This window comes from Helianthus annuus, chromosome 16 (assembly GCF_002127325.2).
Source record: "Helianthus annuus cultivar XRQ/B chromosome 16, HanXRQr2.0-SUNRISE, whole genome shotgun sequence".
Lineage (NCBI taxonomy): Eukaryota > Viridiplantae > Streptophyta > Magnoliopsida > Asterales > Asteraceae > Helianthus > Helianthus annuus.
In genome coordinates, this window is record NC_035448.2 from 113469516 (window position 1) to 113484642 (window position 15127).

Genomic DNA, 15127 nt, shown 5'->3' on the forward strand with positions numbered 1-15127 from the left:
CGCGGCCCTCAAGCGACCCCAAATTCTTGTTTTTATTTTATTTTTAATTATATAAGGTATTTAGGGCCCGATTTTCGTATACAGGGTGTATTTTAGGACGTATAGGGGCACTCTAAATATATTAGGGGTGTCGGGAATATTTTAGGAGGGTTGTTATATCTGAGTTTGATACTTGTGAAATAATACAAGTTAAACAGACAATTTTGATTGCAATTCAAATAATAATTTCACAAGTAGGAAGATATTATCAACAACTATTTTTCATATATAGTCAAAAGATTACAAAAATGTTATACAGAATGATTCTACAATCTCCCCCTCAGCTTGATCACTCACAAATCTAATCGTACAAAAGCGAATGTGTGTGAAGTGATGATATAGATCTCTAACAGATGGGATCTATTTATATTAAGTACAAAATCGCTATTTGTGATTGGTTAACATCACCCTGGTAGTGACATCTAACATTTCTAAGAGAAAAGATTCCACAGATGTTACAAATATCTGTGTGAATCAAACAAGTGATCTAACTATGCTAAACACTATTAAATGCTAATACTATTAAACTGGAAAAAACAACTGTTAAGCTATCCTTTGTTGCTTTGTTCCAAACCCGTGTTGTCATGGCACTGGGCATGTCTGGTTTCCAACCAAAATTCTATGAAATTGTTTTTAGGCTGGTTCGTCAGCTTGGACTTTTCTCAAAATCTTTGTATCCCCGGAAACAACACCAAAAATGTAGCCGTGATGCAATGTTTTTAAAAGATGGTTAATTTTTGGTTGGTTTATGAACTAGTTCAAGTTTTAATATTTATAAAAAACACGATAAGCTATGATCACACTACAACTCACGTTGAGCAAGTGCACCCATCTTTGGCATAATATAGTGATGGTAAGATACCGAGGTCGTCCAAGGATACATGAGTTTTAGTACCGAGTCGTCAATAACGTCTAACCAGATCCAAAAGTTGTTTTTTAAAAGAATAAATAAAAATAAAATAAAATAAATGACTCAAAAAGAAAATAAAAGTGTAGGAAGCGATGATAGGAGAATGGGTGTTTAGGATCAACTTACCTCTTGATGTTTTGCTAATTAGATCGGGTCATGGGGTCGCAAGGGCTCGATTGTCAAACGAGGAGCTTAGTTGTGTTAATGTGTATTATTGTGCACTATCTGGATAGGAATCCTAACACACTTGAATAATCCGCTTTGAATGAGTAGGTAAATTGTCAGACCCCAACCGATGGCGGAATCATCGGGGCGCGACACTAGGCGAATCAGATTGCTCAAGAGAATCCATAACAGCTATTAAGTTACAATATTTTTAATATGTTTGATATCCCATACTATCAGACAAATAATCCACAAAATAGTTATTACAAACATCATAGTCTCTCAAACAAGTTCCAATCCGACAACCGAGATTTATTGTGGGTTTCTAGACTTCCTATCTTGCTTGCGGCATAACAATCCATCATCCTGTCATATATGTTTAAATAAAGGTCAATACATAAAATAAAGGTGAGTACACAAGTTTGCGTAGATATAATATGAAAAGCGTTTACGCATAACCAGCATGTAACACATAACGGACGAAGCATGTAAACTACCAACAATGATACATCCAAACCACGTGACTGCAAGTAGAGTATGCGCGACACATGTTCACATAAGAGAACACGTGAAGTAAAGTATGTTATCCTTAGCAACCCCTGACAAATCAGGTGCTGAGTCCAAACTATAGTACTATCGTTGCAAAAGGCGGTCGGGCAAGTAATCACTGTATAAGCATAGTAACAAGCATTCAACTAATCACGTATAGCATGCGGGAACGGTTAGCGTTAAAATTGTTTGCGTTGTGTGTTGTGTTGTGTTTTGATAGAGAACGTATGTAACACCCAAAAGTGCGTTAAACGAAAATGGGTTCAAGTATACTCACAGTGCGTGTTTAACAGATAACATGGTCTGGTTGGATTGAAGGGAGCGCGGGGTCAGCCTGCGTATGGGAACAGAAGTATAAGTCTCCCTAAGTGCTGAAACGGTTAAAATCAGAATGTCGGGTAGAATTAGATGTTCCTCAGTCCATTCGAACGAATGGAGATGGTCCATTCGGACGGATGAGCTTAGTCCGTTCGGACAAATGGGCATTGTCCATTCGGTCGGGTAGGCTACCTTGATCGAATGAAAACGATCTGAAGTATAGTTGATGTTTTAAAACAGAAAGATAAAGTTTCGAAGTGGTAAGTCTATCCAGATGGATGGACATAGTCCATTTGGACGGATGGACTGGGTTTGTTTGCGAACCGATAAATTTATTGAGGTTTTGATTAAAAACGTTTCAACAAATGCGATATCAGGGCCAAATCAATCAAGAAACATCAAGCCCAATCCATTCGGACAGATGGGCATAACCTATTCAAACGAGAGTGTTGTTCCTGACGGAAATTCATGTTTGACCCGTTAATCAGACCATCTCCTTGGTGGAAATCATTCCTACAGCCGACTCTCAACAATGGGAGGTGTCGAGAGTCTGCCGGGTTCATGATTCCACCAATATTGTATAAAAATCAAAAGAGAGTTCATAACAGGTTGTAAAATGTGAAAATCCTTTTAGATCTTGAACCAGTCTCGATTGAATGATGCTCCACAACAGTTTGCCTAAGCAAAATGAGTGGAAACCATCTTCGAGAGGTATAAAATCAGTGATTTTAAGTAAAGTTGAAGGATGTGTGTGTGTGTGTTTGTGATTAAACAGCAAGAAGATGGAGTAGGAGCGGAATGGAGGTTGAAATCAGAGAAGAATGCTTACAAAATTCTTAAATCGCAGCTGAAAGCTTGAGAGCGGATGAGAGAACCAAAAGTGTTGGAATAGAGACACAAGGCTTCTATTTATAGGAGTGGGGTGAGGGCTTGCGTGTGTTCGGATGGCTTCATCCGGACGGATGAGCTCCATCCGGACGGATGAGCTCCATCCAGGCGGCTGAGTTTCGATTTTCCAACTTTGAGTGTTGCGTTGCGTTTTATTGTGAATAAGCGAGTTGTGCGAGTAGCTTTTGAGTGTTTCGAGCGAGTATAATCCCTAAACATAATAAGTACACACAAATAAAGCATGTAACAACACACAACATAGCATTACTACCACTAACAACGTTTGCGATTTAGCGTTTGTAATTGTGATAAGCGAATGCGAAGGCGTGAGTGGTTACCGAACAAAAAAACACACTCGGTAATTAAATTAGCATAATTCTCCATTATTCATGTTGCGTTAACGTTGAGCGTTGCGACTACAAAGCATTTAAAGCGTGCAGTGGTGCGGTGTGATGAAAATGTATTTAATATAACATAAACCTTTATTTATATCGAATCTCGGAATACAAGACGGTTACAAGTCAAAGCAGGTGGCAACATATAACAATCCGAAAAGTCGGTTTGTTACAGTCATCCCTACTTAAATTAACCGACTTTAATAAAAAGGGTAATTAAATTGTAAAAATTGTTGGGTGACATAGAGTAGGTTGACTCACATTAATAAATTGGGTAATTAAATTGTAAAAGATCTGATGACACATACCTGTTTTTTATTACCACTTAAATTAACCGACTTTTCAGCACCATGTCTATGTGGTGTCCAATTAATGATTAAAGAGTTTGGTTTGAACCTAGAATCTGAAACTTGGAGGACTTTACCTTTATCTTATGTGACTTTCCCCAGATGATTGATTTCTAAATTTTCACATTAAACTTTGTTTTTCCGATTCTTATTAACTGGAAAATCTTGACCACTTGTGTTGATTTTGTGAAACGTTTATTATATTTGAATTGTTTGTCGTTTATCAAGCGTATTGGCAACATAGTTGCGTTATTAGCGGGTTGGTAAATTGGTGGGTAATTGGTATAAATAATTAAACGGGTTATTAGGTTGTATGGTGAATCTTAAAAACTATCCCTAATAATTAATCAAAGTCATTAATTCCAAGGCCATGTCTATGTGGTGTTATGAATCTGTAAATGGGTTTTTGTGTTAAACTTGCAATCGGGATTATGGGTGGAAGTTGATTTCTTTAATATATAATAATTCTCTAGTTAAACACTAACCACGAATTCCCCGTGGATACGATACCCTGCTAACGTTATCTACGTAGTTTAATTAGGGTTTTTATTGACTCTGACGACAGTCGTCACGTACCATTGACAACATTGTTGTTAGTCTGATCCTGGCAGACGTTGATGTTGAACGTTCTTCCGAGGGCTGCTTGTTGTGGCTGCTGCTGTGGCTCTTGTTTCACTACTTGCTGAGGGCAAACATTTGCAAAGTGATTCAGGTCACCACAAGTGTAGCAAGCTTGTGCGTGAACAACGGGTGCAGGAGCTGCTTGGTTAACCTGAGGAGTAAGAGGTTGAGCGGGTGGTGCTGGAAGAGCTTGAGGAGCTTGCTGGCGAGGGCCTGAGCGGCAATGAGCTGTAAAGTGCCCATAGAGATTGCAGTTTACATAGAAACGACAGTTCACTCCCACCGGGTGATGATAAGTGCAAGTAGGGCACAGTGGGTGAGTACCAGTGTACGCACGCTTAGCAGGCGGTGCGTTGGTAGTAGCAACTTGTCGAGTTTGGTTGTTGGGCGGTGCTGTGACTACCGCGTTGTTCTTGCTTGAGTTCCTCCGCTTGCGGTTTTGACGAGAGGGCTCTGAACCTTGAGATGCTGCAGATTCAGTGCTGGGTATTGCAGTAGTTTGGTAGAGACCCTTGGTTGATGTTTTGAAAGCGCTAGCCAAGACTCGTTTGTCGTTGATCTCGGCTGCAAGCTGATAAGTTTCCTCAATCATTGCAGGTCTCGCGGCTTGGACAAAATCAGCTACACAATCAGGAAGAGCATGAATATACTTCTTGATAGTCTTATCAGGCGTGTCCACTTGGCTGGGACAGATAATGCTCAATTGCTTGAAACGAGCGGTGAGACCAGCGTTGTCACCTCCTTCTTGCTCGATGTTCCAGAACTCATTCTCCAGCTTCTGGACTTCGTGGGGAGGACAAAATTCCTTCATCATGAGCTCCCTGAGCTCCTACCATGTGAGACCATAAGCTGCATCATTACCGCGCCTGTTGCGCTCAGCGGTCCACCAATCAAGTGCCCTTGACTGAAAGACTCCAGTAGCATTCATAGTACGGAGATTTTCGGGACATTCGCTTTGCCTGAAGGTAACTTCGATGGCATCAAACCATTGGAACATCGCACCAGGTCCATCTTCGCCAGTAAAGTTTGCAGGACCACATGCCTTGAACTGTTTAAAACTGAACGGAGCTTTTAGAGAGTCGTTCTTGGAATCCACCGAAGAGGTGCTACTGACATCATTGATTTCACTGACAATTTGGGGTATCACTTTGGCCATTTCCTTCGCAACTAGAGAGGTGATTCGTTTGTCAGCATTCTTTCGCTGGACAGTACGGCGAGTGTGTGAACCAAAAGACGACATCGTCAAGTGTGAGTTCTGCAGCAGACGTTATTCCAAGGGATTAGGCGAGATTCGATTATATTAGGTTATGTTCGAAAAGTTTAGTGTTTCATCCAACATACTTTATTATTATTATTCATATAAAGCCCAGTAACACGTCGGCACATATACACGTATACACCTAATTCACGTTAGCATGTATACACATAGGCACATAAAGCACAAATGAGCACATAATTCATGTAAACACATATTTTGCACGTATACACCTATATTTAAAGGACGCATAGCGCGAGTGTGAGTTGCCAGAGATAGCGAGTAGCATGAGGGAGGAGTGTAGCATATGAGGCTTCTTAGTTTGTTCACGATTAGTTAGCGTTTTAGATTACAAAAGCTATGCGAGTTGTGCACGACGAGCGGAGCGAGAAACGAGAAATCGAAACCGTAAATCGTTAATGTAAATCGCTGAAACATAATAAAATTGATGACGCATAAAATCAGCGATTGCAGGCTTTGAAAAATAATTGGAATGCCTTGGGTGTTAGACATCGACTGCCCAAAGTGATTCAACGATTCCCAACGAGTTCGAGTACACACTTTGGCCTAATAGACCGTGCTCTCACCATAACACGGCTAACGACACTCATCCTTCCAGTTACTACGCGACTCGAGTCATTGGAACAACTGAGACTTTGGTGAGATCTTTAAAATTAAAGTAGGGAGTGGATCAAGTCATTAAGATGCGGGTTTCACCCCTAACTTAACAACTTCGCTCCTAATTATGGTTAAACAACCATGAGATAGAAAGGGAGATTCCCGTCAAGGTATGGATGTCACTCCTAACTCAACGGAAAGTTCTCGTGCTGAGAGTATATTACGCGAAGTGAGTGATCTTATCGAGAGTTCTTGGTTTTCACGCCTAATCTCGACCCAATCACTCGATTGTGTTATGCGAGCGTTTTCAAAATTTGTGTATTGTGTTAACCTTAGGAAAGGCGTGTATGCATTTAGACCTTAGGAAAGGTCGCCTTCGTACGAAGCTGTAGTATATGGGTTCGTACAAAGGTGTAACAATGCAGGTTCGAGCGAGAGTATAACAGCATGTGGGTTCGTACGATGCCTCAATTGGGTTTGTACGAAGGGTCTGTTTTGGTACTTAGACTATATACTAGCTCTATTCTACACAACTCGACCAAATTCCCTATAGTTATGGCTCTGATACCAATCTGTCATACCCCAACCGATAGCGGAATCATCGGGGCGCGACACTAGGCGAATCAGATTGCTCAAGAGAATCCATAACAACTATCCCATACTATCAAACAAATAATCCACAAAATAGTTATTCAAACATCACAATCCGTCAAACAAGTTCCAATCCGACAACCTAGATTTATTGTGGGTTTCTAGACACCCTATCTTGTTTGCAGCATAACAATCCATCAACCTGTCACATACGTTAAAATAAAGGTCAATACATAAAGTAAAGGTGCGTACACAAGTTTGCGTAGATATAATATGAAAAGCGTTTACGCATAACCAGCATGTAACACGTAACGGGTGAAACATGTAAACTACCAACAATGATACATCCTAACTACGTGACTGCAAGTAGAGTATGCGCAACACATGTTCACCGAAGCGAAGACGTGAAGTAAAGTATGTAATCCTTAGCAACCCCTGACAAATCAGGTGCTGAGTCTAAACTATAGTACTATCGTTGCTAAAGGCGGTCGGGCAAGTAATCACTGTATAAGCATAGTAACAAGCATTCAACTAATCACGTATAGCATGTGGGAACGCTTAGCGTTAAAAGTGTTTGCGTTGTGTATTGTGTTGTGTTTTGATAGAGAACGTATGTAACACCCAAAAGTATGTTAAACGAAAATGGGTTCGAGTATACTCACAGTGCGTGTTTAACAGATAACACGGTCTGGTTGGATTGAAGGGAGCGCCGGGTCAGCCTGCGTATGGGAACAAAAGTATAAATCTCCCTAATTGCTGAAACGGCCGAAATCAGAATGTCGGGTAGAATTAGATGTTCCTCAGTCCATTCGGATGGATGGACATGGTCCGTTCGGACGGATGGGCTTAGTCTGTTCGGACGGATGGGCGTTGTCCATTCGGTCGGATGGTCTTAGTCTAGTCGGACGGATGCACATACTCCATTCGGTCGGGTGGGCTTAGCCATTTGGACGGATAGGCTTTGTCCATTCGTTCGGATGGCCTACCTTGTTAGAACGAAAACGATCTGAAGTATAGTTGATGTTTCAAAACAGAAAGAGAAAGTTTCGAAGTGGTAACAGAGTCTACCCGATGGATAGACATAGTCCATTTGGACGGATGGACTGGGTTTGTTTACGAACCGATAAAATTATTGAGGTTTTGATTAAAAATGTTTTAACAGATGCGATATCAGGACCAAATCTATCATGAAACATCAAGCTCAGTCCACTCGGACGGATGGGCATAGCCCATTCGAACGAGAGTGTTGTTCTTGACGGAAATTCATGTTTGACCCGTTAATCAGACCATCTCCTTGGTGGAAATTCCTACAGCCGGCTCTCCACAATGGGAGGTGTCGAGAGTCCGCTGGTTTGGTCACTTTAACGGTTTTGCCCCAAACCTTTAAAAATAGCCATTTTCCTCCAATAGTTTGCTATGGAGTAAAACCGTTAAAGTGACCAAACCACATGGAGCAAAACGGAAGTTTACTCAAAATCAAAAGAGAGTTCATAACATGTTGTAAAATGTGAAAATCCTTTAGATCTTGAACCAATCTCGATCGAATGATGCCCCACAACAGTTTGCCTATGCAAAACGAGTGGAAACCATCTTCGAGAGGTCTAAATCAGTGATTTTAAGTAAAGTTGAAGGATGTGTGCATGTGTTTGTGATTAAAATGCAAGAAGATGGAGTAGGAGTGGAACGGAGGTTGAAATCGGATAAGAATGCTTACAAAAAGTCTTGAATCGTAGCTGAAAGCTTGAGAGCGGATGAGAGAACCAAAAGTGTTTGAACGGAGACACAAGGCTTCTATTTATAGGAGATGAGTGAGGGCTTGCATGTGTTCGGATGGCCTATATCCGAATGGCTTCATCCGAACGGATGAGCTCCATCCGGGCGGATGGGCTCCATCCATGCGGATGGCCCATTTGGACGGCTGAGTTTGGATTTTCCAACTTTGAGTGTTGCGTTGCGTTTTATTATGAATAAGCGAGTTGTGCGAGTAGCGTTTGAGTGTTTTGAGCGAGTATAATCCATAAACATAATAAGCACACACAAATAAAGCATGTAAGAACACACAACATAGCATTACTACCACTAACAGTGTTTGCGATTTAGCGTTTTTAATCGTGATAAGCGAATGCGAAGGCGTGAGTGGTTACCGAACAAACAAACACACTCGGTAATTAAATTAGCAAAATTCTCTATTATTCATGTTGCGTTAGCGTTGAGCGTTGCGACTACAAAGTGTTTAAGGCGTGCAGTGGTGCGGTGTGATGAAAATGTATTTAGTATAACATAAACCTTTATTTATATCGAATCTCGGAATACAAGATGGTTACAAGTCAAAGCAGGTGACAACAGATAACAATCCGAAAAGTCGAGTTGTTACAAAAATGCCACTCGAGGCCGTGATACAATATTAGTTAATTAATTAGTCCAATGGATATATATTAGTGTGTATTAGTCCGATCTCGCTTCCCAAGACAGGGAAAGATACGGACACAAGGCGGTGACTCACTAACATATGTTATCTCACTAACGCCACATCATCGACCTCGGACAAAATCACCAAAACATTTTATCAAGTCCTTGGACTTAGTAAACTGGGGGACTTGAAGATGCATAACCGAGACCGAACCTCCCCCAAAGAGGCCGGACCAAAACAAAAGAGACGCACGTCCCTAAAGGCTTCATCTTTCATTTATGAGGGGATGCACATCCAAAGGGGCGTCCTACCGAATGATGTCATCAAGTTGACTAATATAAATACCTCCACCAAGTACATTACAAGCATGATTTTCTGAACCTTCGTCCTTACTTTCTCTCTCTATCAAATACTTATCCTCACGCCGGAGGGTGGTCGCAGATGGGCGCTCCCATCGCTGCGGCGAGCCTAACAGTTTGTTCATCTTGCAGGTTCTGATCTTCGTTCATTTACAAGATCTAAGTGTGGTTACAGTCTTCGGCCACAATCTTTGGATCTTCATGGACGAACTACCACTCGATGCAATTGAGGAACCGGTTGGAAATTCCATGTTTAAATGATCTTTTGGGGTTTGGTTTAAGAACGAGGGTTTGAGTTTGAGCTGTCGATTTGGTAACTAGGTGAAGGGGGATGGCCCCAAAAAGCCCCGCAAGCCTTCGTCAGGGCTGCGCGCAAGGCCATACTCCTTATTCAACAATTCTCTTAGTAACAACCACGCGCAAGCTACGACACATTCCACTAACAAGGCGCGAGGTCCAGCCAGAAGGGAATTACAATTACGACACTTAGCATTCTGATAAGAGTCCTCTGTACCTGCAAGGCTGCGCATGATCAGCAAGAATTGTCTTAAAGGTGGCAGCGCAAGACTAGAGTCGGAAGGTACAAAAGGTCCAGGTGGCAGGAAAAAGGAGCCAATCCGCATCCTGCAGGCTCTGTTCAATCGTGCACCACGGTCGTCTGACATGCAGAAGGCGAAAGGTACATAAGGACGCTAACGTGGCACCAATCAAAGGGCAGAGACATCTGCCACACGATCTCTACTTGTCTGCTGATGGCAGAAGGACAACAAGGCCGACAACAGCGACATGTGGCTCCAATCAAGGAGCGCCAGGGCCGGAGAAGTTCTAGAAGCCACTAACGGTCGACACCAGTGAGACAAGGAGCATATTCGCTACGTTGTCGCCTTCCGGCCCAAGGCCCATCGGCCCACAACCTCTTACGCCTCTCCGGCTATAAATAGATACCTCACTTCACAGGTTAAACTCTCCATTCCCTCTACTCTCACTCTTAATACTTAATTATCTTCCCCAAAGCAGTCGCTTATTCTCACGCTGAAGCCCGGTTAAGAGGGAAACCCCCATATTCCCCTCTTAACGAGTAACGGTGTTCTGTTTTGCAGGATTAGACGTTCCAGACGAAGCTTAGATAATCATTAGAAGATTAACCATCATGGTAGGAACATAAACCCAACTGATTAGTCCTATAATTAGTTCCGTGTTTCTTCATTGACGCCCACCGGCTTTTCTACAACCACTTTCATCTTCTTGTCTGAGCTTTTCGTCGTTCTTTTTCCTTCCCTCGATCATGGCTGGTCAAGGAATCATTCCCGAGTTTGGTTTTGGAGCAATCTCTAATGCGGTGTTGGGCGAGGGTAATCAAAACATCCAACCCCAACACATTGGAGAAATTGGTGAAATCAAAGTAACCAACACTGGGGGTCCGCACGGGAGCATCACCCGCATCACTCAGACGATCACCCCAGGAAACAACGGCGAGGGACCTTCAAACCCAACCCCACCTCAGAACGTTTCGGCGCTACTAGGGCTACCAGAGGGCGAAACACCAGCCTCGTGGTACGCCAAGAATATTGCCACCATTAACGCAGCGTATCAATCTCTGATCGCACAACAAGGAGTCTTAACGGCAGAACCGTCCTTGGTCACTCCTCAAGCACAGAGTCAGGGGGCGCGTCAGATACCTTCACAGCCAAATCTCCAAGGCAGAATCAACAGACCTCCCCCTACCAGACGGCCAAGCGTGCATGATACACGCGATACACGGGGAGAAACAGAAAGCTACTGTGACTATCCATCACACCTTCAAAGAGGACCCGTTCATAGCCGGCTCACGCCTAGCAACATGAACAACGAATGGGAGGAGACCGACCCAAACGATCCAACTTGGGAAGATGACGAGGGTTCGTCAGTCTTCAATCGCTTGCAGAGAAACCATGAGTATTACAAACCAAGACAGCATATAGGGTACACTGAAGAGGCGGAGCGAGACTTTCGCCTCGCCTATCGGCCAGCTGAAGCCGCAGAACATTCAAAGTTCATTCCAAAAATTGCGCTTGCACCACTTTCAAAAGAGAAGTTACCTCCGACAGTTGGAAAGTTTAACGGATTGACTGATCCTGATGATCACGTCAGAACTTTCACAAGCGTAGGTTGCATGGGAGGATGGAATATGCCTATGTGGTGCCATCTGTTTATTCAAACTCTTACCGGGTGTAACAACTCTCATTAAAATTAATAATTAGAATGGTAATTAGCTATTAAGAAAACCCTAATTGAGACACCCAAGTAATTCTGCACTAACCCTAAAATTTTCATAACAATCGGAATCAGGATCAGGGCCCCTAAAACCCAGGGGGGGTTAAACCCTAGTAACATTTATCCTCTAACTTGCTGGAGAAGTAAAATTTCGTTGATTAAACAACTCATCCAAGCTACTGGGACACGAACCTACCCTACCCTAAATTGTTACCCGTCGCGACACGCAACAGGACCAGGTCTCCCTGTCGCGACACGCGGGGGAGTCCAATTTTCAGTATAAATAGAAGGGGTTGGGACTTGAATTCAGATGTTCATTCGACGGAAAAACTCATAATATACGTTGAGTTATGCTTAAATTACTACCAAACACACATTAATATCGAATTGCTGCCGCGGAACAGGGTAATTACTCGATCGCTATTACGATTCGGTTTCCGGGATCAATATACCCAAAGAATGTCTAAGTGCCGCCCACATTGGGCTATGCTTTGTCGTTTGTCGGTAATCCGATAAATGAGTTGAAGCATTGTACTTTGTCGTTGTCGATAATTCGATAATGAGTTGAAGTACTATACTTTGTTGTTTGTCATTTTGATAAATGAGTTGAAGTATTGCACTTGGTCATTCATTGCGAGTATTTGATCTCGGGAAATTATCGTAACTGCTGTATTGATCACTAACTCTGTTTTGTGTGCATTATTGTGAAATTAGGTTAACAGGGATAAAATCATATTCTGTCAGTACTAAATCTGCAATGTGAGTCATTCTCTTTTTATCAATTGTTTTACAATACTCCAAACCAATTTTTTTAAAGTTATAATTACAGTGATTAAGTTTATGTAATCACCCAATTTACAGCCGGTATGTGGGGTATTGTGCACAGTATTATTATTGTTTTAATCACATTAGGTGGGCGAGCCTAAAAGAAAGTGATATACGTCACTCATTGGGCCAGCCAATGGTGATATGACCACAGTCACAGAGCTGGTCTGTGACAAATACCTATTCTTGAAATGTTGGTTGATAATAAACATATGTAAAAACTCTTAATACTGTGAATTATAACAAATGTGTCATTTTCAGTAAAATGAATGATTCACTCAGTATTTCCCCGCTGACAAAATCTTTTTCAAACATGTTTCAGGTGATCTGCTGTAAATCAGGAAAAGTGCTGAGGAGCATTTCAAGCTTAAAATAGTGGCTCAATATAAAAATGAATAAAGATGTTTTAAAATAAGAATTTATCACTAAACTTATGTATTGTAAATTATCGGGGTTTTATCCCGAATTGTGAAATAAAAATAATCGGGAAAAATTTAGCTTTACAACGATCCTGATGTTCAAAATTTTCCGCTGCTAAAACTCAATTAAACAAATATCACGGGGTTTCTGTCCCGCGGCTCCGGAAACAGGTAAAACCGGGTCGGGGGCCGTGACAGAAACAAGGTGGTATCAGAGCCACTGAGTTAAGCTAATTAAGTATTTAACCGATACTTAATTTTTCCTGATTACTATTATATGATTATGTGATTATGTGCTTTTAACTGATTATTTGTTAGTTACAGTATGGGTAAACAAAAGTTGCAAGATATCTATCTTAAATTAGATAGATCAATTTACGAGAAAGGAAGTTCGTCTAAAACTAAAATTTCAAAGCTCCCTACGATTCCTGAGGAAGGAATATTTGTGCAAAAAGCAAATTATGAAAATCCGCTTTCTCCTAGAAAAAGGAGTATGATTATTAAGAAAAGTAAGGAGCAAATCAGAGAAAAGAAAATTAAAAAGGAAACCTTGGAGTTACTTAAGAAATCTCCTTGGGAAGATAAACTCGATGAAAAATGGGCAAATTTATATATGCTAGCCACTGTGGAAGAACATGCAAATCTTTAAAGATGCCCTAAAATTTGCAAGCAGTACTTCCCAATAAGTAAATAAATAAAAGTGAAATAAATTTGAGTGTGTTTTCCTGTATTTTGTACAAATAGTGTGCAATAAAACTTCCATGTTATTTGTTAAACTTTGTTCCAAAGTTTTAACTTGATATTGTATGCATTTTGCATATATGCTACACAGCATGAACGAGATATCTGAAGCTTTTCAGAACCTCAATCTGTACCCAGTGAACATAGAAGTTTCTCATGAATTCACGGGATATCTTGCTGATGTGGACCAACCTGTAAAACTCCCTACTCCACCAGTGACCAAACCAAAAAGGAGGCCAAAGAAAAATTATGTATGGGGAAGCCGTATACGTAAGAAAAAGTCAGTTACAAAAACCCCTAAAACTAGTAAACCTTTAGACAAAGGAAAAGCGATTGTAATCCAGGAAAACCCTAATCCGCAAGAACAAGAAACTGAAGCTAATAATGAGGTTAGGCAAATGGAGGAGCAGTTCGATCAGTATTCTCAGGAAATAGAAATAGAAATAGGGCAAGGTTCTAACCCAATCCAGGTAGAAGTTGGAGAAAGTTCTAATCAAACCAAAAGAGTTACTTTTCAGGATCAGATAGATATTTTACTAGAAAAATGTGAGACTATGCAACCTGCCAGTCCGGGTATTTTTACTTATCCTATCGAAAACCCAATTCCTATGAATTTTGCACCAACCATCACTGAACCAATAGTCCATAACCAACCTGTAGAAATGGAAGAATGGTGGACCAACGATTGGCAATTTCAAAATATTGTCAATAACGCTTACTCATTTCTTCCACAGTTCGACCCAGAACCCCTACCCAATCCACCAATGAGCAATGAAAATCTGGCTGAACTTCGCCATTTCGGTGAGGAGTTGATGGATGCAGGGAATAGAATTAGGGAAATAGGGGGACAGATTGCCTGGAAGTATGACGAGAGGGAACTCCGTTTCTAGAATGACAAGTAGGAGGGTGGTAAAATTATCTTTGTATAATAGTAAAAGTAAATAGTGAAACCAGTTGTAACATAACGAATAAAACGTTGTAAAATATCGGTGTGTATTGATGCATACTATACTGATATGAAATGCAATCGAGAAATCGATAATTTTGGCTTTATGTGTTATAACTTGTTTAATGATTTGTATAAATTGTTAATTGCTAATTATTCATAATAACTTATCATCAGATGGCAAATAACGATAACGAACCAGTAAATGAAGTTAATCAATCGGAGCAACACCCAGAAGATCAATATATGACCAAACAAGATATTGAAAATATGGTTGCCCAAGGAATAGCCAATGCAATTCCGATGTTCGTTGCTGCTATGAAAAATCCAAACGATCCGCAACATATCATACCTAGCAAACATACTATCGAAGATAATTTCAGTAATAGTATAAACGGGGGCAATGATCATATAAATCATGACAATGAATCTCAGCACACGCAGCGCCCTAAGAAACGAAAGGCTACAACACCTGGTT